General features: G+C 44.3%; 1 long non-coding RNA gene across 1 annotated transcript in view; it reads right to left on the bottom strand.

Annotated features, from left to right (window-relative positions):
• Nucleotides 1-6460: 6460 nt before the first annotated feature.
• LOC146395675 (uncharacterized) overlaps nt 6461-27261 on the bottom strand; it is a 35726-nt gene continuing 14925 nt past the window's right edge. The window contains exon 3 of the long non-coding RNA XR_014831083.1: nt 6461-7907. This is a non-coding gene — a long non-coding RNA (uncharacterized LOC146395675). The remainder of the gene's footprint in view (nt 7908-27261) is intronic.

The raw sequence follows: 27261 nt of genomic DNA, 5'->3' as shown, positions 1-27261 counted from the left end.
GACACACTTGCACCAGATCACACAGCTAGTAAATGTTTGAGTCAGAATACAAACCCAGATCTGTGTGAGCTCACATCTCATGCTCCTAAACATTATCTTCTGGTTATAATGGATTGAGGCAGATAAGGACTTCAGAAAAATCAAAGATGATAACCCAAACCAAAAGGCTGCCATGAGGAGGATATCAGTGGAGTCATCTGGGAACATACTTTGATGGCCTGAGAGGTTCTGCCCAGAGTTAAGCCTTCAGAGACAATGGTCCTCCTACCCCATCCTGTTCAGTTTACACTGTGCCTTCCTCACAGCTCTGGCTTACATCCTAATGGGATGGTGCTCATTCCTTCATATACATGACTTCATTTAGTGCATATAGGAACCATAAGAGAGGTACTATTATCTTTCTCATTTTGTAGATCAAGAAACTGAAGTGAACAGTATCTCTTAATCAGGATTAAAATGATTTATGTTTCTTGGAACTCAAAGGGCAAGGGTGAAAATATATTTAAGTGATGAATTAATTTTTTTCCTTCCCCCCCTATAAATTTAAGCAAACTATGGTTTAGAAAAATCCAGTAATGCATAATGTTTTGTTTTGGAAAGCAATAATCTCCCATCCCATCCTTAGTCTCAGTCTTTAGCAGTGACTTTGTCAAACTGTCAGACTTCAAACTGTCCAACGCATTTTTAATATTGTCTCTCTTAACTCTTTGAGAACTGGTTTAGAGACCTCTATAAAGACTTCTTTTTTTTCGTGGTCACAGAAAATACTGTTCATTCTCATTATGGGAATAGTTACATTCCATAAAATTGCTTTGGACACAGAATTGGAGAATACTGAGCCATTGCTTCTAGGGGAATTTAGGGGTGAGGTTCCTGTGAGCTTCTAGTTAGAGCGGTTTTTCGTTATCTCGTCAACAGGTAAACTTATTTAATGTGTGGTTTTGTTTCAAGATCCCTAATGTCATGTTGAATCATTAGCATTGAACTCATGGCCAATAGCCATGAGTTAACATAATTCATATGTTAATGAAACCTGTTATCTCTAGGGCATATCAGCTTTGTGTTTAGGAATGCTGAACAGCACTTCAGCCCTAGCACTAGGCTCAGGGACTATTTTAAATAGTGAAATCACCAACAAAGAGTGCAAAAATGCAAATATTGTGGCATTAAGTAGACTGCAAAAAGGATACTTACATCCAGTATGAGAGCTGAACTGAGAAATCAGAGCCTTTCCTTGTGTGGCCTCATGTTGGACATGTATCTTGGGCAACTAAATTTTTTCAGGCCACTCTAAGCTTGTCTATGAATGACTGCAAAGCACCATGAGTATTGATTTGAGAGGTTACAAGATTTTAGTGAGTAGGCAAATTGACAAATGCGGAATTCACAAATAACAAGGATCGACTATACATCTTTAAAGGGCAGTAGTTGAGGAGAGCCTGCTTCCGTCTGGGTTGTTCCAGATCTCCTAGTAGATCAGCCAAGTGATCAGCCATTGATTCCCTAATGAATTTGTTACCGAACTTAGGTTTGGCTCCATGCTGCTTGAAAGCCAATACTTCAGAGACAAGTGCCAGTAGGGAAAGGATGCTTTATTCAGGAAGCTGGCCCCTGGGGAGATGGCAGACTTGTATCCAAAACCCAACTCCAAAATCCTACTAGACCCTAAAAAGGAAGAATCATTTGGGGAGGAGGTCATTATCCTTGTCTTCCGCTGTGTGTAGACTCTTTTTTGATTTGTTGGTGGTGAGGTAACAGGGCCCTGCTCCAGGAATCCTGTGCTCAGCCTAAATCTACCGGCCTCCACCTGGGTGGGGGCCTTAGTTACCGCAGAAAAACTCAAAGATACTGCTATGCATATTCCTTGAGGAGGAACCAGAACCCTGCCTCAGCTTTGCACTATTGTTTCTTGACTGCTCCTCCCTTGTCTCTGCATCTGCTCCCTTCCCAGATATACAACTTACACAACTGTCTGAATCTGCCTTTTGCTACTCAGGGAAGGTCAAGGAGGCTGAATGAAGCCTATTTCCTGCAAAGAAACCGAGGAACACAGAATGGAGTTGTACTTGGGAGAACCCCACAGGGTTCTGGTCCATTTCATGCTCACCCAGGTACTTGTTGGGCAGTCAATAATAGTCACTGAGCAGGGGATGCTCATGATGGGCCAGGTTGTGAATTCATAGATAGGGCTCAGGTTCTCAATTTTATCTATGTGCAGACAGATGAAGTATTGCTTGCTAGATGGCATAGCAAATCACTGACACTCTGGGGAAACCTCTTATGTATCAGTCCAGTCTTCTCCCCACAGCTTAATTCTTCTTTGAGCTAAGTGGCCATTGCCTGAATACCTGGTTGAGACCACCAAGCATTGGTTTGTGTTGGTGGTAATCCAATTCCAATAGTTACTGGGCCCTTATGCTGTGACTGTAAGCTCCTTAAGGACAGGGGCTGTGTCTTGTTCATCATCTTATCCCTAGTACCTAGCACATGGAAAAATGCTCAAGTGAATAACATTGAGAAGTCCTGATTCAAATTCTGGTCATACTAGCTTCTCTAACTGAAAATCATGAAAAACACATTAGTATAAGGTTTTGTGAGATCTGAGAAATTCTTAGGCTGTGGTTACTTTGAAGGTTAAAGTTGCAGGATCTGGAGTCGAGTAGACCTGGACTCATGCCCAGTGGTATGATATCAAGCAAGATATTTAACTTAATTTTATTATTTTATTATTTTTATTTTCATTTTTTTTAGGGCCACACCTATGGCATATGGAAGTTTCTAGGCTAGGGGTTGAATTGGAGCTGCAGCTGCCAGCCTACACCACAGCCACAGCAACATGGGATGTGAACCCATTGAGCTACAATGGGAACGCCACAAGATACTTAACTTTAATGTGCCTCAGTTTTCCTTATCTGTAACATGGGGATAATAGTAGTTTCTACCACATGACCGGGTTTTAAGCAATAAATATGATAAGTGTTTATAAAGGGTTTAGCTTAATGCCTTAAAATATATAAAGTGCTCAGTAGCTATTGATTTTCTTATTTGTTTAGATTGATCAAATACATGGACATAGGGAACCATTAAATCACAGGGGAGCCCACCATTAGATAAAGGGCCTAAAGAAGAACTTGGGGCGGAAGGAAAGTGTATAGCTGGATAGAGTGAGACATCTGGGAAAACTTCTTGGGGGAGGAAGCACTTGTATTTTTGAGCGATAGCTAAGATTTTCCTGGATTGGAGAGGAGTCCAGGTGACGCTAATGGCCCAAATAGAGGCATGATGGCGAGACTGCACCTGGCATGCTTGGGAGAGATGGAAGGGGATGGCTTGCGCATTGTGAGAACTATGAGGGGGACATGCCAATGGATGAGGATGCTGTTAGGCACAGCCTTGAGGGCATGGTGTGGAGCCATGAGACCTCCCCCGGGAGGGAAAGTAGAGAGTGCTTTAGGCACCACTAGGAATACTCAATAGGTCTTTTCCTTTGACCTAAAAGTACAAAGTGGTTTTCCTCCCAAAATCGGAAGAGAGTTTTCTCTTGAAACACCCTTGTTTTTTAAGGTACTGTCTGGATAAGGAATGACTAGCATATTTCAAAAGGATGATTCAGTTCTCTGAAGGATTTTCTTTTTTCCCTTCCTTCCCCTGAAACACTGTGATTTTACTCTGTAGGCTTAGGAGGAGGTACAGAAATAGTGAGGCTCATAATGGGAATCATGTATTCAAGACCAACCAGCTGCTACTCTCTGTGAAGACACTGAAAAAAAGGCTGTTTTGGAGAGACAGAATTTTCTGTTTCTCTAGAGTCTGCCAACGGACTGCACCTCTAGTTGCTGGGATTCACATGCTTATCACTCACAGCATTGGAGATGCATTCCTCAGCCCCTTCTAGGAGCTCTCCTTTGGTCTTGGCTGCTTGCAGTGCCCTAGGGGGTGGGGTGGGATAGGATGGTGGTATCCTTGAAATGGGGGCATCTGTCCATGTTGCAGGGATGTGCTCCTGTTTCTTTGTGTACTTGATGTATGAATCCTTTCTCAGGGTCTCTGACATCATCATCATCTGTCCCTGCAAAAGGCCAGTTTGCACATGGTTCCTTCATTTTTAATTAAAAAGGATTTATTTTAGAGTTTGGTTTCTTTTAGGACAGTGGGAAGAATGCAAACCAGAGGAGTGAATGCCTTGTATACATCACTTATGTGCATTTCTCCCAGGATGGTAAGATGGTATGCTTTAAAAGGAAGTGAAGTGATCCAGCAGTTTCTCTCTGTCTCCACTAGACTAGCTAGAGGGAACCCATAAAACAACACTGGGCCAAGTGAGTTTCTGCTCGGCACCCCATCAGGCTCTCTGCTCAGTGCTGAGGGATGTGGAGAAGCACAAGAAGTGATTTATTGAGGCTTCACTAACAGATGAGTGGTAGAAAACTGTAAACCATATAAATAGAAACAGTAGTGGACAGCAAGTGCTTTAATAGAGTGGAGTATGGTGGAGGTTGCAGCCCAATCCCCATGCCATCGATGTGTTAATTTTTTTTTTTTTTTTTTTTTTGCAATTGCAGTGTTACAAAAGTCTTTCAGTTTTTCTTTTTAGTGTACATTTGAATTCGTAATGATTACAACATACAATATACATTGTGAGACATTCTCTTTTGTAAATCTAGCTGAGCATGCTTCCATTTCTTCATCTCTAACAACCATAAGCCAGAAAGCAGATCTGTTTTCTTTTTGCATGGCCAAATATGAATTAAATTTAGGTCACTCTAGAATTTTCCTCAGTAATAAAATTCTATGAGTCTGGATAGAATTTTATCTCCTGCCACTGCAGGTCACTTTTCCTGGTGATGACTCAGTACAATGACTTGACAAATGTTATCTTGTTTCTGCAGGGGGAAAAATTGATCAGTCTCTAGCTCAGTGCTGTGCATACAGGATATGGAGAAGGTTGATGAGGATTTAAAATACTCACATGCCTCTCGCAAAGAGAGTAGTCATAGGAAACCAAGCCTGGGTATCAGAACGACCTGTTTAGAGTTTCTTCTCTAACTCTTACCACCTCTTGAGCATATGGACCATTGCCCAACTTTTCTAAGACACCATTTGCTCATCTATGACATAGATCGATACTTCCTTGGTACTTTTACTTTGAAGGTTAACTATCTAAAGTAATCAAAGCATTTAATACAATGACAGGGCTCAGTAAGTACTCTGTTAGAGGTAGCTCGTAGTTGAGTTGAGAAACATCGGTCCTCTGATGCCCAGTTGAGTGTCTGGTCCTCTAGTTGCTGCTGCCTCCCTTTTGTCCTGACTGACACTGTGACTTGGAGGATGCTTTGACAGCTACAGGAAAGGGAGATGGAGGAGATTTGGTTTTTGGTTCCCTTTTGCAATAGACAGTAGAAGCTGGAGACTGGGAGAATAAGTCTTGGAGTTCAGAGATCTATTTTTTTCATGTGATATGGCATGGGCCAAGTCACAACACCTGAGCTTCTGGTGTTTTAGGAGAGAAATAGTGCTTAGCTCACAAGGTTTTGTAAGCAGTAAATGAGACAAAGACTAAACTGCTGGGCACCTGGCCAGATGCATTTCTGTGTGCCCAGGAAAGGTAGCTGTGGTTAGTATTTTCTGCCAATATAATTTCTTAGCCTCTATTTACCTTTCCTTGATGACCACGGGAAGACAATACTCATTTCCTTCCAGGCTTAGGCAAAACAGGGAGCAAACTGTGAGCCTGTTCTCATGGATGGCAATAAGAGGATGTCATCCAGAATTTCCAATTTTGACATGCTAGGACTGTCGAGTCGTGAATCCTGAATCCTGCATGCTCCTGGCCAGGGGCCTGTTAGGTCATCCTCTGCACGTTCTCATCCCCTGGACTTGAAGGGCCCAGCCCTCCCTCCTGGGAAGGAATGTTTTTTTATAAACCCACTCCAAAAAAAAAAAAAAATCCCCCACCAACATCAAATTCTCTGTCCTGTGGCATTTTCACCCTCTGCCAGGTGCTCCCTGGCATGTGGCTCTGATTGACAAGATTACTAATCCATGGTAATCATATTTTCATAATTAGTCCCTGTGAGGCCCGGCTGGCTGCTCTTGCCCAGGTAAACTCATGCCTGCTGCTCAATGTTTTCACCAACTGTCACCTCCCCAGGAGGGAGCTGTCGGTCTAGCACCCACAGCTGTTACTAAGAATTGCTTTTGTATTCTTCTCCATCTTCCCTTTTTGGTGCTTGGCTGCTAAGAATCCTGCTTGATTAAAAGTTACAGTTAATGACTCCAGACCTGAACAAATACCCCAAATGGCTTTAGGTTTTCCATCTTCCAGATCACACACTGCCCATTCCTCTTCGGTGCCTCCTTCCCTTCCCTCCTACTGGCCCGCCTCCCCCACCATCCCGAGCCCTGCAGCAAGGGCGAGGGCGGACTTCAAAGGCGTTTCTGAATAAAAGAACACACGGCAGGACATCAATTATTTACTAGGCCAAGTTTTGGCAGGCATAGGGGCCTTTCCCTGTTTGTCTCACTGAATATGGCCAGAAGAGTGCTTTTGAAGGTTTTGCCTGGTCCAGTTCGCACTGACCACTTGGGCCGCTAAGGGTGGGCGAACTCTGGCCCCTTCCCCTGCACTCTGGCCCTGAGCAGATTCAAGGAGCAGCAGTAACCAGGGTGACGGTTGCTCGTTTCCATAGAAAGCTAAGGGCTTTCTCATCTTGATCTTGTTTAATCTTTTCAGCACCCTAGGAAGTCAATGCTAGCTGTTTTCTCCTTGTTACAGATAGGTGAAGAGCCAAGGTCCAGGAAAGGTAGGTGACTTGTCTGGAGCCCTGCGCTAGAAGGCAGCGCATCTGGGACTTGAGCTGGCTGTGCAGTTTCCAGAACTCGTGGCCATAAGCCCCACGCTCAACTCTGAGTTGGCTGTGAACTAGAGATACCAGGAATCAGGGCAACCAGGAGGAGCAGGCGTCTTTGAGGAAAGGGGACTCAGAAATCTTCACGGAGGAGGCCTTGGACAGGGCAGGTTCTTTGACCTTTGTTGGTAGCTGGAGAAGTGGAGATGTGTTCCCTCTGAGCCCTGGCTAGGTCCAAGGAGGAAACTAGCTTGTGGATTTGTGACTGCTGTTGTGGGTCTCAGATTTCCTGATTCTTGGGTGGTCTTGTGTCCCCAGATCCTTCAGCCTATGGCACTCATGGGGTCCTCTCCTTAGTGAGAACGAGAGCATCCCTGGCTGACTCTCAGCCACAAACCCTGCTCAGCTATTCCTTGGAATCACCAGGGGTTTATACCTGGCATGTTGCTTGCCTCCACAGCCATCTTGACTCTGACTGTGGGAAGGAATTTTACAGCATTCTATTAGGTCCCTCTTAATTTGCTGATGTTTATGGAGTCCCTGCTGAACGCAAGACACTGCTAAGGGATTTCCATTATCTCATTTTATCATCTATTCTCCCACTCTGGTAGGCAGGCATCCTTACATTGACTTTCTGGTGAAGAAACTGAGGCAAAGTCAAGAAGCTTGGCCAAATAGATGATCAGGGGTGGAGCCAGCTTTTGAAGATGGATGGAGGATTGTACTGCTAGCACCATTTTATTATAATGATTCGTCTAAGTGTATGTGAGATGCAGCAGGAGCACAGGTGGGCACTGGCATCATTGGCTGACCAAGGAACTCATCATCAGAGGAAGTACTGAATATCTGCTTCCTCTTTGGCGGGGCCTCGATCCCCTTCTGTGTGCCTGAAGCTTGCATTATTAATATAACAACGGCTTCTAAAACTTGGGAACTTTGAAGTTCCGGGTAAACACTCCCAGTTGAAGTTTGTACACATTTGGTCTTCCAGCAAATGTAAGTTGGTACTTGGACCACAGGAGGGCTCACCTTTGTCTGGTTAAGCACTCAGAGGGTTTACTGTAAATTAAGAAGAAAATCGTACTTGAGATGGAAGGAAAATGGTTGGTTCCTGACAGTGACCAAGGTCAAAATTCCCCTGGAGGATCTCCTAAGGACATCCAACCTGACAACCTAGGCAAAGCCATAGGCAGTGGCGAATTTGCCTTGTCCAAAGGGAAAAACAAAGCAAAACAAAAAAATCATCTTCTCAGCAGGGACCACAGAGCTACAGCTCAAGTCATCGGAGTTGAGTAAAACATGGATGTTAGTATCATTGGCATTTCCTAGTAGGGTTGTGAGCCCAGTAGCAACTATTGGAGAAATTAAGGTAGTTAGAGTCAGGTTCTTAGCTGAGCTTTGGCTTTGAATACCATGTCTAACTGAGAATAAGTTTAGAGTGTATATTCAAATAGAACAATTTTCCTTACAGTTTCAAATCATCTCATAATTCAACCCTAGAAATTGAGATGGCCTTCCCAAGCACCTAAAATTCCACATGAACTTGCATTGTTTGCATCTCTAGGCTGCTTCATCTGTGGCACAAGGGTAACTGACTAATGGTAATTATTACCTTGCCTTGCCTCTTGCCACTGTCCTAACTTGGATAGTTGTCCTCTATGTATTTCTGGGTGTATGAAGGAGTGCCTGACATGCTTGTAAATAACCTTTTCCCATGTACTCTTGTCTTGACACTGCTTGGGGATGTCCACCTTTTGCCATGACTGCCAGTGACCTTTGTAAGATTGGGGCAAATTCACCAAAAGTTCCTTGTGACTCTGTTATATTTCGGACAATCTTCTGATTGACATCCAAAGGCCCCAGCCTTGTGGACACTGCATTGAGGGGAGGCCCGCATTAAACAGATGCCCCTGAAGAAGAGGCTTTCTATTGAGATACTAAAGGTGCAAATTCTCACTGGATGTAAGCTGATCGTGTCCCCTGCCCACGATGTCCTGTTCCTTGCTAAGCTGTGTATTGTTGCCTGACCCCTCAGTCAGCTTCAGGTACCTTTTAAAATGCCTCTCCCAGCTTCTGCCTGCTCTAGAGGGGTTCAGACACAAATCCTTGTCCAAACCTGGGGGAGGTGTGAGGTAGTGGGTGAGGATCAAAGGCGCCAAGATCATCAACAGGCACTATAGTCCTCTATTTGCCTGATTTTTTCCGTCTAGGTTCCCTCCACAAAATTGCGAAGGCCCACTCCAAACTTGTACAGACGTGCCTAGAAGCTAAATTACTGTGTTTGGGTGTATGTACATATACATATATATGCACACATAGGGTATTCTCTCTCTTACTCTTCTAACATGCTTTTTCTGTGATATGAGACTGAAAGATGAAGGTGCGTGCCAAGTGGAGGAGGCAAATGAGGCTCCAGATCTGCTGTGGAGCTGCCGCAGCAGTGCCTCCAGAGGGTTGGAAGAGGATGCTTCTTTAGCACCATGCTTCCTCAAGTCTCAACGAGCTGTGTATGAAAACTCCACCCTGGAAACACTATGAGTCAAACCATCATTTCAGAGGGAGGGGTGGGCTTTCTCACAGGGCACGTCCCCCCTTCTGTCCATCAAGCTCTTTCCCTAGAACGTAGCACAAGTGGATCCTTCTAATTCGTAGCTCAGATGTCACCTCTTCGGAGAGGCTTCCCTTTATCCTCAAACTAAAACCGTTCCCCCGTCCACTCTGCAATCTCTATCCTGTTACCCTGTGTATCATCTTTAATGACACTTGTCATTGTCCAGAATCACCTCATTTTATTACTTCACTGATTCATCTCCCTTCTGTGTCTCAGCACACTCCCCATCCTGTACCACACAGTAGAAAGAAAAGTCTCCAGCGTTCTTGTCCAGTTTGTTTGCCTTACCTGAAAAAATTCCTAGTAGGGCATTAATAAGGGCTTAATAGATAATTGTTGACTGACTGACAGAATGAATGCATAAGTGAATGAGTGGCTCTCACCTCCCCACCCAAATTATGTTGGTGAGATTACTGGAGAGAGTCTGTCTACTTCGACCCTTCTCTTCTTCTCTGGGAGAAAATAATGGGCTTGTTCAGAACTGCATCTACATTGACATCACGTTCTGCAGCGTGGAGCCAGTTTACCAGGCCTGAAGTACTTAGGGTCTGGGGAACCGGCCACGTCTCCAGGTCTGTTTATAGCTGCTTTATTTTTTTTTCTTCTTTTTGGATCCTTAACCCACTGAGAGAGTCCAGGGATCAAACCCTTGTCCTCATGGATACTAGTTGGATTCATTTCCACTATGTGACAGTGGGGACTCCCTGTTTTGTAGTTGCTTTAGCCACCTGACTCTTGAGGTGGGAAATGTTTGCCATTTCACTCCTCACCTGCTCCTTGGTAGGGAATAGCAGTGATGCTGGCAGAAATGCCTTGGGAGTTCTTGGACTGCTTTCCAGGACTGAACTCCCAGAGAGCAGAAGCTTATGTAAGCTGGCTGTGAATTCAGGGGGGACTCTTCATCTCAGCTGGAGCCTTAGCACCTCCTGTGCACGTGACAGGAGATTGAGTAACTGGGGCAGCCATGCCCGGGCTATCGGAACCAGAAATGTGTCCTTGCAGACTTGAAGGTGTCATTTTTCAGTGTTAGAAAAATATCCACAAATCCTGTGTTTTTTGTTTTTCCTCTGCTCACTGATTAAGTTTGTAGTCCAGACTCTCAGCCATGCTGCCTTGCAGGTCTGAAGTCACATTACAGACTAAAACTAGACATATTTTGCACTTGAGTGAAAATCAGATGAAATACCTAGGGTTTATGTTAACTTCTCTCAGGTAATGGAGCAGAAATAATTCCTGAGTACCTGATCACATACATAGGTTTCCCATACTTGTTATTGCATGGAATGCTTAGAAAAAGCCTCTGAAGTGTACGGTGATTGCTTTTTATCCTCTCTTTAGGATGAGACACTGAGATTTCCAAGGTAGGCTGCTAGAAGGAGGCAGGGGTGGAACTTGAAACCCTGGTAACGAGACTCCATGGCTGGTACTCTTTTTATTATGCCCTAGCTGCCTGCTAGAACTTAGAATTGAGTTTTGGATGGTGGCCCATTATAAAAGAGTAATTTTTGTGGTTCAATTCTATAAGACATTTTAAAGGCACAGGCAAATAGAAAAACATTGAGGGAGCTCCCTAAACTGGTCATGCAGAAATATGTGTGTGTGTGTGTGTGTGTGTGTGTGTTGGGGCCGGTGAAGAGAGATGGGGAGAAAGAAGAAGGGAGGGGGGAGAGAGAAGGTGAGAGAGCTAAGTGTGGCAGAGGGATTGATTCTGGGTAGGTACAGGACCAATTGTGGAGACGTTTCTAGATTCAGGAAAATGAAGTAAAAGGTTTTTGATACTATAATTCTCAGTAGGCCCCAGGCTTGGACATCTTTGCCATTTCCTTCCTAAAATGTTTTATCCTGTCCACTGCTAATTTTATAATGGAATTACATATGTGATAACTACCTTTGGGGATTGAACAGTTCCATTTATGCTGTAAAGTTCTTTGACTACAAAAAATTCTTTTACTACCCCAAGGAAAACTCATTTTAGATTATATCCTTGTGACTAGAAGTGTGCATGTGTGTGTGTGTGTGTGTGTGTGTGTGTGTGTGGCGGGGGCGGGGGGTGAGGGGGAGAGAAAACGTGGGGTGGTTATTATGTGTAAGGCATTGTGCTAGGTTTTTATAGATGCATATATGTTAAGCACAATGCTTACCTTCAAGGAGACTGCATTCTAGTAGAAGTGTCAATATAAGGACATGAATAATGGAAAGGCATGATAGAGTGTGTTTTAATAGGAGCTGTGCAAGGACCACCTGGGGTTCAAAAGAGACTTTAGCATCAGATTTGATGGGGCTGGGAGTTTCTGAAATGGGCCCATGAGAAGGTGTATTTACAATGCCAGCTATGGGAAGGCTTTCTTAACGAGAGAGAAGGGAGTCAGGAAAGCAAACAGACTTGTTGAGAGAACAGTGTATTAGTTAGATTAGAAAGTAAAGTATTCCTAGAACAGTGTTTCTTACACTTTGTTGAAAACTGGGAACCATTTATCAACATACCTCTCGGCCCACCTATCCCACCCACACCTATTCGTGGGAATTCCATTTATCCATATGCTCACGTATGTAGTTACTTTATGGTGCTATATAGCAGCCAAGGAATTAATGGCATACTGAATTAGAATCCTTAAGAAAATTTCCAGTGCTATTGATTTATAGCTTCTCTTGGTCCTCTTACCTACTTAATGGATTCCAATAGAAATGTTGAGTCATAGTTACAACACTCATCTATGGAATTGATCAAAATTAGCGCTTAAAATTTTAAGATCAGTTCATAGTCCATGGGGGCATCTTTGGGACTGAACAATAGGGCACAGACCATATTTTGAGAAAAAGTGGCTGGAAGGGGTGATGGATGATGAAACAACCGATGCCATGCTGTAGAGATTCTTTTGTGCCAGAATGAAGAGTTGTGCTTACTTACCATTGAGGGTATTTGAACAGAGCAGTAGAATTGAGGCTCCATTTTAAGGAAGAAACAGTGTTTTGGAAGGATTGGAGAAGGGAGAGTTTGCAGGTAAGAGGCAGGTGATGCCTAGAGGTGTGGAAGTGGAGACAGGTGACAGTAAACTTGCAGAAGTAGAATTGACAGACTTGACAAGATGATTGGGAAAGACAGAGCGGAAGGCTTGGCTAGTATACCTTAGGAAAATGGTGTCGTGAACACAGAGTGGAAAATTAGATGGTAAAGGTCCCTTTGCTAGGGAAAACCATGAATTGCGGAGAAATGGTGAGTATAAAAAAAATTGTAGAAACTTGTAGGAAATAGGTGCTAAGCCACTTGGAAATAGTCTTAGGTCTTCCAACCAAAACCTTTGTCACGGGATACTGATTAACCCCAAGGGGCAGATGTCATAGAGCCAAACCGTATGTTGAGTAAGGTCGATATGATTCCTAGTAGGTACTAAGGGTATCGCACATCAGGATATGTCGTGGAGTGCTTCTCTCTTCCTAGACTAGGACCTATGTGGAAGCTTCATGTCCACTCCTGGTTAGTGCTACACCCTAGAAATCTATCAAAGCTTTTGAAGTTCAAAAGGATCTCCATGAACCCCCCAGGACAGGTTGACTGTCCAGCAGCATGAATAGAACTGGTTGCGAGATTTTGCAAGAGCCTGTTAACTCTGCTGTGTCTTACTGACAGCATTGCTGTGTTGCACAACTCCGGGGCCGGGCAGGGGGGAGCCCATTTCCTTCCCTATTTGTGAATGAGGTTTCTTGGATTTGTACCATATGGCAGCCTGAGTTCTTGTTGAACTACCTCTCTTTTTGGATGGTCATCATTTGCTTTGGATTCCTGTACATTTAAGGTAAATGCAGGAGTTTTGAGGGGACAGTGCCGTTTGGGCCGAGTTAGTGCTCCTGCCTCTGTTGCCAATGCGTCATTGCCATCACTTTAATCATGCTCACCAGGTGGTGGTGTAATTTGTGCTTCCAAGCCGAGTGAGTCTATTCCTCAAGCTTAGGAAAGAGCAAATGATGTCCCATTGCTTTTTAGCCTGAAGATAGTCTGAGTGGAAGACTGGGGTTGGGGGTTGGGGATGGGGAGTGGTGGTGGTGGGGAATTCAGGTTCTCTGGAGTTGTAATTATCTAAAAGCACAAAGCTGTATTCATGCATCTGTGTTGGCTGGTTAAGGTTTGGCTTAGAAAATCACGGACTATCCTGGGCTTTGTTAACAGTGGCAGGGGAGCTACTCAGAGGGGAATGAAAAGCACATCACAATTTTGAGCTTAGTTTCGTAAGGATTGACACCTAAAAGAACCCTCTTTTAACTTTCAAATGCCTTTGAGAAAGTTTACAGTGAAGCTTTTTTTTTCTCTCTCTCCTTGAGTAGTATTTTTATTTTATTTTTAAAGTTGAAGTATAGTTGATATATAACATGTTATAGGTCTACAATAGTCATTCACAATTTTTAAAGGTTATACTCTGTTCAGAGTTACAAAATATTGGCTATATTCCCCGTGTTGTACCATAAAGGCTTATAGCTTATTTTATACCTAATAGTTTGCATCTCTTAATACCCTACCCCTGTATTGCCTCTCCCCCCTTCCCTCTTCCCACTAGGTAACTGCTAGTTTGTTCTCTGTAAATCTGCTTCTTTTGTGTAGAGTCACTAGTTTGTTGTATTATTTAGATTCCACCTATAAGTGATGCTGTACACTATTGATTTGTCTGTACAACCTCTTATCAGTATTAACGCTGTCATGGGAATGAATTGGTCAAACCACACTCTTGTTTGCCAGCCACCTGGTAGAAGGGCTGAGGTGATGAATGTATTGAAAGGCAAAAAGAAGATTACCTGTGGTGGAAGTGGGGATTTGCATTGCCAGAGAGCAGCATCAGTAGTGCAGGGAGGTAGCACCTGCAGAGAAGGGAGGAGCTCAGGAAGCTGAGGCTTCGGGTGAGCAAAGGTAATGCTGCCTACCTTAGAATTTTGGGGAGGATTCTCCCTGCTAGACAGGAAGTACTGGCCATTTGCATGGCCTGTTTGTGTCTTGGGCGCCTGACCCGGGCCTAATACCAGTTTATTTTTACAAACACCTTGAGGCTATTTTCCTGGGTAGAGCCACAGAAGTGCTAAAAATTTGCCTCTATTCAAATATGAAAAGGGTGGAGCCTTAAAGAACCAAATCTGCCGGTGACTCACAGTTTAAAGGAAGCTTTGACAAAAAGAGTCAGGGTAACGAGCTCCTGGGAACATGTATGAATCTATCTGGCCCCAGGTTCACTATTTTTTGCCTGCTTTGTGAGGCAGGCCATGTGGTACTGAGACCTGGATCTGTGGAAGCCAAGGAAGAAATGAAGGAGCCTAGAGGTGCTTTAGGAGACCTGGCTTAGGGGAGGCACAGAGACTTGAACCAGGATGGCACAAGCAGAATCTGATGCCTAAGTTGTCAAGTGAACCAACATTGAAAGTGAGACTTACAGGCTTTTTCTCTAGACTAGAGAATTTGAAGAGGATGATCTGACAGAGGAGACGGAAGCTTTTACTTAGGATTTTATCGCAAAGTACCTGCAAAGACTTTAAAAACACTCCCTTCAATTTGGTGGATCGGATCCTGTGGTGGTTAATTTTATGGGCCACAGTGCTCAGATATTTGGGGAGGCATTATTTTGGATATTTCTGTGAGGATGTTTTTTTGAACATGGTTGACATTTAAATCAGTGGACTTTTCGGTAAAGACCTTCATAATGTGTAGGTGAACTTCACTGAGTCAATTGAAAGCCTTAATAAAACAAAATTAATCTCTCCTGAGCTAGAAAGAATTCTGCCAGCGGTTGGCCTTTGGACTTGACACCGTCATGGGAATGACCCTTGCTTTCAAGGGTCTCCAGACTGCTGGCTCATCCTGAAGATTTTCAGACTTGCCAGTCTGCAAATCATGGGAACCAATTCCTAAAAATTTCTCTTTCTCTTTACACACACACATACACACACACGCAGTATATATTCTGTTTCTCTAGAAATACAGATCCCACTGGAGATTTTTTCTGTATTCATTAGGATAGGCGAGGTTATGCAGTGGTAACCAACAAGTCCCAAAATTCTGTGACTTAATGCAACAAAAACCTGTTTCCCACTTGTGTTGCCTATTCACAGAAGGCCCCCTCGGGAGTTCTGTGCACTGGTGACCCAGAGTAAGGGAGGCCATGTGGCTGCCTCTTCAAGCTCCCACCTGAGGTGGAAAAGGTCACATCCACTCCTATTTCCTTGGCTATTGCCAGTCTCACACCCACCTCCTCCTTCACGGGGGGATGGGGAAGTGCAACAGTTCATTGTGCCCAGAAAGAGAACACAGAGAAGCATTTGGTGAATATTCCCAAATTCCTCACTTAGCTCTGAAGAAATGGATCTACAGGCATTTCCAATGACCTGAGAATGGGTCGATGAAAACGTGCGCCTTGGGAGTTCCCGTCATGGCTCAGCCGAAACAAATCTGACTAACATCTGTGAGGATGCAGGTGTGATCCCTGGCCTTGCCCAGTGGATTAAGGATCTGGAGTTGCCATGAGCTTGTTGTAGGTTGCAGTCATGGCTTGGATCCAGAGTGGCTGTGGCTGTGGCTGTGGCTGTGGTGTAGGCCAGAAGCTATAGCTGATTCAACCCCTAGCCTGGGAACTTCCATATGCTGTGGGAAAAAGAAAAAGAAAATGTGCCCCTTCTGGGTAGTTTTTCTTCCTCAGAAGGAATTCCACATGGAGGAGAGTAAAGCTGAAGGGAGAGAAACCGAATTCCAATAACATGTTTTTAGAGGCCCTGGATCCAGGTGTGTCTGAAGCTGCCCCTGAGCTTATGTGAGGAAATCTTACAACCCACCTTTCTTGTTTGCTTGAGCTTGTTGACACTGGGGTTCTGTCACCTGCCATCACAAGTTTCCTGACTAATACAGGGATGATAGAAAGCTACTTCATTTCTGGATTCTCTAATACTTATGGTCCTTGAGCACCTGCTGCCCTTTTCCATTTTAACACTTGTACTAGTGCTTTTGCTTAAACTCTTTCCTTTTCCTTCAGTCTTCCAGCCATGATCTTTCTTCCACTTCATTTGGTTACTGCCACCATGACAAAGTGACACTCAATCCGTGTCCCTCCTTTACCGCCAGCCCAAGTCACTCTTTACCCTCTGGGTTATCATAGTCATGAACTTGAACTTCTGTTGTACAACATTTGTCATATTCTGTCTTGAACATGCCAACACTCATGGAGCACTTACTGTATAATGGGTGCTTTCCCTTCCTACAGACACAAATTCTCTGATTCCTCACAACCCTGTGGAATAGGGACTGTTATTCCTGGTTTACATATAAACTGCAATTGAGACAAATTGAGGGAGTTCCTGTTGTGGCTCAGTGGAAACAAATCTGAGCAGTAACTATGAAGACATAGGTTTGATCCCTGGCCTTACTCAGTGGTTTAAGGATCCAGCGTTGCTGTGAGTGTGGTGTGTGCTACAGATGTGGCTTGGATCTGACATTGCTGTGGCTGTGGCGTAGGCCAGTAGCTACAGCTCCAGTTCGACCCCTAGCCTGGGAACCTCCACATGCCGTGGGTACAGCCCTAAAAAGAGAAAAAAGAAAAATCGAGTGATTTCCCTTAGATTACATACTTGGGAACTAGGATTTAGAATCCAGGTGATCTGACCCCAGAGCTCATACCTTTTATCTTAGTAGTTCCTTGGAGACCTGGCTTGTCTCCTTGAATAGATTATATATCTTATCTGCTAGAAATCTTACAGTCAACTTGGGGATCACACCTAGCACATATACAGGATCTTACAGCCTGTAATTTGGGTGCTGACTTCATTCCTAGCTTCACCTTATGCTTCTTGCCCTCATTTCTTTTCTGATTTCTTCACTAACTTACTCTAAGTTTGATTTTCCTTCATCATGGCATTTGCATTTTGTAAGCCACCTCAATCATTTTTAGTTGGGAAAATAAACAAGTAAATGAAAATCAAATGTTAGCTTGTCAGTTCCTTAAGGAAATTTCCCCCTCTACTCCTCTTGAAATCTTGTGGCTGGACTAATAATAAAATTCACACAAGACAGACAAACAGGAGAAAAACACGTTTTAATTCATGTGCATGAAGGTCTCATAGAAATGGGATCTAAGAAATGGCCAAAGCAGGCAGCTTTCATACTATAAAACAAATTTTGTGAGGAATTGACAGGACAAGGAAATTTGTTTTTGTGGGGTTTTTTTTTTTTTTTTTTTTTTTTGGCAAATAATCTCATATTCAAAACTAAGACCAACCACCCCAGTTACCATGGTTATCCTTGCCTTTAAAAAAAATTTTTTTTTTTCCCTTTTAGGGCCACACCGGCGGCATACGGAGGTTCCCAGGCTAGGGGTTAAATCAGAGCTAGAGCTGCTGGCCTCTGCCACAGGCACAGTAATGCAGGGTCCAAGCTGCATCTGCAACCTACACCACAGCTCATGGCAATGCCAGAACCTTAACCCACTGAGTGAGGCCAGGGCTTGAACCAGCAACCTCATGGTTACTAGTCAGATACATTTCTGCTGCACCACAACGGGAACTCCAAAATTTTTTTGAAAAGATATTTAACTTACAATGCTGTGTCAGTTCCTGCTGTACAGCAAAGTTACCCAGTCGGACCTATATATATATATTTTCATATTATCGTCCATTATGTTCTATCACAAGAGACTGGATATAATTCCCTGTGCTATACATCAGGAGCTCATTGCTTATCCACTGAAATGCAGGTTTTGAGCACTCGATTAGTGAAGAATCCAAGCAGAACATGGGCTTGGGTTAGTGAATTAAAGAAGGTTTCAAGGTTTGCTGATACAGGCTTCTGGTCAGAATTCCCCATTTCTGGTGATAAGGATTTCCTTTTACCTCCAGATGCAGGGAGTGAACCTTTCCCACGAGAGATGAATTTGGTGCTTTCAAGGAGACAGAAAGGAAGGTCCGAGTGTCCTTGTCCATTGGTTCTTTAAGTAACTTTATTATTTTTTTTTTTTTTGTCTTTTGTCTTTTGTTGTTGTTGTTGTTGCTATTTCTTGGGCCGCTCCCGCGGCATATGGAGGTTCCCAGGCTAGGGGTTGAATCGGAGCTGTAGCCACCGGCCTACTCCAGAGCCACAGCAACTCGGGATCCGAGCCGCGTCTGCAACCTACACCACAGCTCATGGCAACGCCGGATCGTTAACTCACTGAGCAAGGGCAGGGACCGAACCCGCAACCTCATGGTGCCTAGTCGGATTCTTTAACCACTGCGCCACGACGGGAACTCCTCTTTAAGTAACTTTAATTCAAAATAACTAATATGTCCTTGAGGCCTCTTTTGAGCCAGCCCCCTCTGAGCCCTACCACAGCCAAATTTGTTTCTCTTAAAACGTTCTGTAGGCCTTAGCTCTTGAACTCAGAAAATGTGTCTTGAATTCACTTGAGGTAACATCTCCAGACTTGGAGGATTAAGAAGTGTCAGGCATAAGGAGGGATTCTGTGGTGTGACAATGCCTAAGATTTCTCCTGGGGGGCACGGGGGTGGTGCTGGCAGGGTGTGATGGGGGCGGCACTCTCCCTTTGCTGCACCAGAGAAAATAAGACATTGTGTGGCAGCAGAAAAGAATGCCCTGGGCCGCCCTGCTTTCCAGAGAGCTGAATGTTTTACCGTCAGCAGCATGCTGAATTCCTTGTGGAGACTCGAAACAGTGACTGCAGACTATTTTTGAGTCTCTCAGTCACCCAGGAAGGAGTCAGGTGCTGACTGTCTTTGATTCCAGCCCTTCAGGTTTGTGGCTTCTTGGTATAAAGGGATGGAATCCAGCGGGAGCCAGCCTCTCGGCCTGTTCCATGCTGTGCCCTCCTCAGGGAAAAATTGGACACGAGTTTTCTTTCATTGTTAAGCATTTCTCAGTAAGGGCAGACACACCTTGAGTTGAACTGCCTGTGTCGATGCTCATTTATAGCTAGAATTGGGGAAGTAGCCAGGGTTGGGCGACTCTGGGAGAAAGTAGCAACTTCAGAGAAGGCAGCTCTGCCCCCTGGTATCTGAAGAGCAGGAGGGGGAGATGGGAGGCCAGAAACAGTCTGATGGCAGTAGGCTGCTCACCTTTCTCTCACGGAGCCGGCCTCGTCTTTCTCTCTTCTCTCTCTAACACAATGCGACTGTTCTGGCACTTTCCGAAATCCTACCGTCATTCAGTTTTTAATCTAAAAACATTTACATGAATGCCTGCTGTGTACCAGGCCCTCTGCTAGATCCTGGGGCAGTCAGGAGACATAGAAAAGCTGCTCTGATGGAGTAAATTTGTCATTTGGGGAATGACTGTTGCTAGTGTTTTGAGCACAGTTGGCTGACAGGGATCAGTAAACTCCAAAATAGCAATATAGAGTCATTTGCATGGGGAATGTTGACTTATTATGTATGTATATCTGGGTGAAGAGAGAGGAATATGGTGACCCATTTAAAAGTTCTTTACATTGGTGTTTCAACACACTCAACTTTTAAATAAACCACTCTCTGTATTTAGCCTTCTGGGGAAACAAAAATTTCAGAAAATAAACAGCTGGCTGAAGTTTGGGTACAATTGCCACCTATCCGCAGGCGGTATGGACAGGGGCGTCTCTTGCGGTTGTGCAGTTCTGTCATTCTACGTATGGTTTATTAAGGTGTCTTCTTTTCTCTCAGTCTTAGTCTTTCCCCCCATATTTCCCCCAAGACAGGCAAGTCTTTTCAATATCGTCTCTTCCTCTGAGCTGTCTGTGTGAAGGAATGGAAAGAATCGCACACATGCCAGGTGGGACCCATGGCAATGGCTTCCAGCCACCCAGGTGGCCTGCTTAAGACTCAGACCAGCAAGGGACATACTGCCTTTCATATGGATGGAGAGAAGCCTAAACAATGTAGAAAAACTCTTGGACTCTGACTAAAATCCAAAGAGTATCTGGGGGGTGAGTGGCAAGTAGAAGACAGTAAAGTCTATCCTTCTCAAAGGTTGTTATTTAGACAATGAAACAATATCTACATGAGCCTCAATCACAGAGTAATCGGGTGATTAAGGCCCACTCTTAGTTGGCCGATCAATCGCAGTTCTGGCAGAAAAAGGATAAGGTCTTGAGAACAGCGTAGTTCAGGAGAGTTAAATAGTCGGGGGGCGGGGGGCGGTGGTTAAGGGGAACCAACAAGGATGGTGCAGCACCTGGGCTTCCGGAGATAGTACTACCCTTAGCCCTGAAAGGTCAAGGGCAGGAAGGAGTTCCTGGGACCTGGAGGAAGTAGGGGCTGTCCAATAGGTGTTGTGGCCTTTGATAGGGAGATCCTGCTGGAAGGAATCCAGAAAATGCACTCCTGACCTCCTGCTCTGATTTCTTGCTGGTGTCTCCCATTGACTTTACTCACTAGTAGCTGAAGGCCAATTCAAGTGATATCCTCCCAGGGCACAAAGTGGGATGGAGAGAGATGGACAGTAGGTCTGGAGGGGCAAAGGGAAAAAATAACAAATAGCTTGCCTATAGGGAAGCAAAGCAACATAGCAAAGAGGCAGTGGGATTATAAATGAAAAGCTGTGAGCTTTCTTATCAGCTCTGCCATTTACTAGTCAGTTGACTTTGGTAAACCATGCCATCCTTCTCGGCCTCAATTTTGCCACTGGTAGCATGGGGAGAAATAGCCTTTGGCTTGTGAGGCCAAATGGATTATGAGATAATACTTTAAAACCAATGCACTGTTTTCATTTTTCAGTCTTATTGAAGTGTAGTTGATTTACGTTGGGTCAATTTCTGCTTTACAGCAGTGATTCATTTATACATATACACATATCCATTTTTTTCAGATTATTTTTGCATGTAGACCATCACAGAATATTGAATAAAAACAGTGCTTTTTGAAGGAAGGGGTCATTATAAAAATTCACCAGCAATGCAGTTGACATGGACTCCACTTTGTTTTGTGTTCTGTGGATATAACTGAAGCCATAGTAAGATCCTTGGATTTTTATCTTTGGCTCTGGAGCAAAGCTGAAATCACAAGCCCACACTGACATCAAATGAGTATTTCCACCTCTACTCTAATAAGCTCTGTAAGGGACTTGTCTTATTCAACATGAAAAGGAAGGATGCCAAACTGAGTCATTAGCAGAGTCAAAATTGGGGGGCCATTTCCACCTTTGCCTCCTTGACTGCTCTGACCGCACATGGAAAAGGTGTCGGGTTGGGGAAACCTGCATACCTCTTAGCACCATTAAGACTGAGGAAGGAGGAAGCCATGGCTAAGTGTTTTCTACATTTGTTAAGCTACTGAGACAAGAACTGATCCTCTTCTCTAGAAATTAAAAATGTCCTATCTCAGGAGTTCCCACTGTGGCTCAGTGGTAATGAACCCAACTAGTATCCATGAGGATGTGGGTTCGATCCCTCTCCTTGCTCATTGGGTTAAGGATCCCTCTTCTTGCTCAGTGGGTTAAGGTTGCTGTGAACTGTGGTGTGAGTTGCAGATGCAGCTTGGATCCCGTGTTGCTGTGGCTATGGTGTAGGCTAGCAGCTACAGCTCCAATTTGACCCCTAGCCTGGGAACTTCCATATGCTACTCATACTGCCCTAAAGAGACACACACACACACAAAGTCCTATCCATCATACCTCAGTGTCATGGGTACCTATTAGGTATGGGTTCAGCCTAAGACCTTTCTCTGAAGTCTGCCTCAGAAGCCTCTGGCACCCATGTTGTCACCATGTGTCCTAACAGACAAAGATAATGTACATCTGACCCAATGGTGTCTCACCATGGAGCCAGGTATCTGCTCATTGTTTGGATGGAGGTCAAACTTAGGAGCCGGGTGCAATTGCGCCCTGCCACCTCTGTGAAGGAGCAGGAGGCCCTTCTCCCGAGAGAGGATGGAGCAGCTGTACAAGGAGAGGAGAGACTGGGAAACCAGTGGGAGCGAGGGAAGGAGCACCAGGGCGAAACGCGTGCTTGAGGAGGAGGAGGCCAGCCTCTTGGTTCTTGAAGGTGTCCTGTTTTGGGTACTTTCAGTTTGTGAGGACTCAGTACAGTTACCACTTCCCCAAGCATGGGTGCCTATGGGATTTCTGCTGAAAGAACCCTAAGGAACACAGGCTTATGATAATGGGTACTCCTGGGAATATGGGAACAAGCTTGGGAAAACAACTCACAGGCCCTGTTTCTTTTGGAAGAACTTTCTCTGTTTCCCTCTCTTGGTTCCTTCAGAGAAAATTCTTCACCCAGAAAATGGAAGGTCATGGCCAGTGGCTCCCAGGGGGTCTTTTCAAGGTTGGGAAGCAGGAAACCCTCCCTGCTGCATCCATAGAAAATCTCCGGTCCAGTGATCCTTCCAATTTCACAATTACATGAAATTACCAATAAAAATACCTTCCTCCCATAAAACAGTGTGAACTTACCTACCTCCTGAGCATATTTACAATCAACGACTTGAGAGTATCAATTAAGTTCTCCACGCGTTACTTCAGCCTCTCTTTCAAACATCCACACTTGATGACTTGGTACACTCAGAGCAACAAGAGAAATTATCCTTTACTTAAGCCAGTCCTATACTTTTCTTGAGCATTTACATGCATGTACACTTGTCAGTTGAAGAGCGATCTCATGGAGTTTGTGCTTATTCCAATAAAGTCATCTCTTCAGTTTATTATTCTTCTTAGTAATAATAGTAGTAAAAAATCCCCTCTGTCTTGACGTACTTCTGGGTACAAAGCATTTTCTGAGTCAACCTCTACACGCGCGCCTCGAGGTAGATGCAACTGAGACCTCTCATTCCGTGGGACTTCTATTCATCTTAGCAGTGATACCTTCCATGTGGAAAGGGCTAATTCCACAACAGGCACTATGCCAAGTCTTTTCTAGGCACTTTGTCATTTAAGCCTCCACAGACCCCATGATGTGAGACTTAATCACATTGACAGATTAGAAAACTGAGTGTTAGGCGACTTCTCAGAAATAGCGAAGCTGGTTACTGGTAGGGTCAGGATCTGGAGCCAGATCTGAAGGAACTGTGCTCATAACCACTCGTCAACACAAGCAACTTACTGTCCTTCAACCTGTCACTCCCAGTTATCTCAACCACATTTTTCACTGGGAAACAATTTGTGTTATGGTCATTTATTGATTGATCTTCCACTCACCTATGGTTCATTCAACGAACATTTAACTGCATCCTATTATATTTGCATTATAGGGGATATTTTTCCTGTTTTAACTCATTACCTCTTAAAATGATCCCGAGTAAGGTATGGCTATGTTTGTTTCATGAAAGAAGAAACCTACTCTCAAAGTTTATTGCCCTGAATTGCTGAGTGATAAGGAATATTGGATTCAAACCCAGGCCCTATTGGACTTCAAAGCCTGTGTTCTATCCATCGCCCTGAGAACATGGGAACTGGATGTGGTTCACTGACTGGGTGAGGTCTTAGGGGACTCAGACGAGCTTCTCTCTTGTCTTCTTTCCACTGACTGCAGAGTCTCTCCCCTCTTTGCTAAATGAGTGATGAGTGAAAGCCTGGGAAAAGCTATGTGAACCATGTTTATTACCTCTTCAGAATGGGGTGGACCAGTGATGGGACAGCCTAGGGCTGTGTGTCCAGTGAGAGGGCCTGAAAACAGGTTGTTCCTGGGTTGGAAGGGTGGGGTGGTGTGGTGACAAGGGAAAGTGGGGAGAGGGGACCAGATAAAGAAGGAAGAGAAGTGTAGAAAAGTAACAAGAGACTGAGAATAGGAACATGGTGTCTGGAAACAGGTAGGCTTGTTACTGGCAGTGAGTCAGTGTGAATCAAGGCATAAGATTCAGGGTGAGAGCGGTGAGGTCAAACAAGCAATTTCTTTCATGGTTTCATTGGGGGCTAGAAATAAAAACCTCATCATTAGCTAAACACAACACTAACATGAAGGGGTGAAATAATTTATCCTTAAATAACAGGCTGACCTATTCAGAATTGTAATTTTAATGTAAGACTAACCTTTGAAAATAGATCAAGTGATATAAATTATTAAGGAGAAGACATTCATCAGATAGATGGTGTCTATTAGTAATTTTATGCATGAAGAGTTATCTCCTGAAGTACAGTTGGGGCTGCCTCTGCACAGAGAAAAATGAAGAACCCGGTTACCCTTTCGTGACATGTGCAGCTGATTTTAATCAGTATTTCTCCTGTCAAAGGAAATGAAGAGACTGAAATATGATCTCTTCTGAGGATGTACATTCACTGCCTCCCACCTCCTCCCTGGCGGCTGCACCAGGAGCTCTACTGCTGTAGAGAAAATGGAGATACACATTGTAAGCAGGGTTTTTTTTTTTTTTCTTTTCCTTCCCCTACTTGGAGGGGAAAATACCAAAATTGGTTGGTCAAAGTAAAAACACTTAAGAATCTTCAACTTTCTAGCTCTAGGCTGAGTTTCATGTGAGAGAAGGAGGAGCTAGGATAGTTGAAGACGCTTATTTTCCTCAAGGAGTGTGATGTCATGGATTTGGAGGGAACTACATTAAGTGCAACTCTGCTATTTCAACTTAGAGCTAAGTGAGTGCGGGCAAGTTGCTGAGCCTCAGTTCCCTTGTCTGTAAAATGGGCCTCGTACTGCCAAGTCTACCTCATGGACTTGTGGTGAGGACTCACGGGCATTATGCCTGGAAAGAACAGTTCACAGAGCCAGGTAGATATATGATATATTTAGGTGTCTTGAGCTATATAAAATAGTTAATTATTACTATTTCTGCTTAACCATTGTCTTAAGTTGGGGTGTGGGGGGTCCTTTTCCTCCCATACCACCATGTAGCACCCTTCCTCCAGATATTTGGGGTTTGCCCTTTTAGCTGTAGGCTGATGATGAGCACCCCACGCTGTTGAGAAAGAGGGGGTCCACACAGGGGAAGCTGAGTGGAGATGGAGTAAAAGCTCAGGTCCCAGAGAGGTGACACTCTTGCTGACTAGGGTCAGTAGGAGGTCCTCCAGAGCAAGGGTGACTCAGTCCCATGGTGTTGGCTCCAGAGGGGCTCACTCAGATGGAGACAGGGAAGTCAGTGGGTCGGAGACCCAAGGAGTGGGAGGAGGTGCAGGTCTTCTGGAGGGGAAGTTCCAAGATGCAAGTCAATGACAGCAACGATGCTGACTCACCTTTCTGTGGCTCCTCTGTTTCTTCTATTCCAAGCTCTACTGACCTCCCCCTCCCCATGGCCTCCTCCTCTTTCGTCTTTCTTCAGTCTCCTTGATCCTTATTTAGAGGATCACTAGGTATAGCCATTTCTCTTTAAAATCTCTCCCTCTCTCTTTTAAAACACAAGCTTTGTCCTTAGTGCTTCAGGGCTTAGATGTGTTACCATCAAAAAGCTTCGCTCTTATGACTTAAATGTGTGCCTTAGAAACTCCAGTAGTTTGTCTGTTTTTCTATCAGCCGTGCCTTAACATGAAGAATTCCTTGGAGTAAATGTTGATGGTGGAGGGGTGCTCAGAGCGTATGGGGAAATTGGGGGAAGAGGACTCTGTTTGTATCTCAAGACGCTATCCTGCAAAAACATCTCCTCCTCTTTCTCCTCTCCTCTTCACTGCTCCTCTTGATTATTATTATGATTATACCTGCCTAAAAGAAAATTCAGCGCAGGTTTAGAAAAGGTAATCCCATGCCAGCTGGGTGTCTCGGGAGGGAGTTACTGAGACCGAGTTCAGAGCACAAGCTGTGGGTAACCCTTTTGAAAGATGAAAGGGAAGGAAGCAGAGTGATCAGGGAATGCTTCAGATTGTGGTGTCCATCTGACACCGTGGAAAAGAAGAGGGGAAGAAGTGGGATTTGGGGGGAGTGAGAGCCTCAGACCACGGTGTCTATCAGGCTAAGGTGAGGAGCTCCAGTGCACAGATTGCCCACTAGAGGATTTCTGTGTAGAGTCAAAATGACGAAGCCCTTGTGTTCTCACCATGCTTAGTCATTGGCCGGCGACTGCCTGGGAAAAGCATCAAAAGCTTGAGGCAGATTCTGCAGATGCTGCAGTTCCAGGCTGTCAGACAACTTGACTTCTTGCAGTTGAGTGGCAAATCCCTTCTTGAAAAGTGGTCCATGTGGCTCCTCTATAGCTGCTGGATGTGCCCATGAGCATTAGTGACAGAACTGGGGCTGGGACACGGTTTCCTAATTCTCAGTCTGGTGTTCCTTCCACTCTACTTGGAAACTCGCAAGACAGGGTACCACCAGATGGGGTACAATTGTGCATTAAATCGCCTAGTGTAAGACACTGGGAGCTGCTGAGTTTCTGAGATTGCAATGATCTATGTGTTTTCCGGCAACCAAGTACAGACTCCTTTTGAGGATGCTGCCTTGCAGCAAACAAACAAGTCAAAAAGGAGCCACTGTACCTGCAGCTACAATTACTCAATTTTCCTGACTCCTATGATAGCATCACATTCCACTCCAAGCTACCTTGGGGGTTTCATACTGTTGGGTTGAAAACAAAGATTTCTGGCCAAGCAGATGCTGTTTAGGCCTGAGATTTGCCAGAATTACTATTAAGCTGCAGAGCTGTGGGTGATGAAACATGTTTTCTCCTGATCGTTTGGACAGAATCCAAATGATGGTGGATGATCCTTGAGAAAGAACAGCCATGACTTAATGTGTGGCTAAAGTGTAAGTTTCTCAGAAGATCTCCTTAAAGGCAATTGAGGAAGAGTAACAAATAATGATTTAGGCAGTTGATGTAGAAACATGGGCTTCAATGTATTCTTTGAAATAGTTGTTGATGAATGTCTATGATGTGGGAGTTCTAGGAAATAACATTCTCAGGCCTTGTTTACTATAGAAAGTACATCTGCTTTACATCTAGGTGGATCCC

Source organism: Sus scrofa, chromosome 16 (genome assembly GCF_054392235.1).
Source record: "Sus scrofa isolate SSC_HxYL_T2T_F1_AM1 chromosome 16, Sscrofa_HxYL_maternal_Yorkshire_Landrace_v2.0, whole genome shotgun sequence".
NCBI lineage: Eukaryota > Metazoa > Chordata > Mammalia > Artiodactyla > Suidae > Sus > Sus scrofa.
This window is presented reverse-complemented; position numbering and strand designations above follow the sequence as displayed.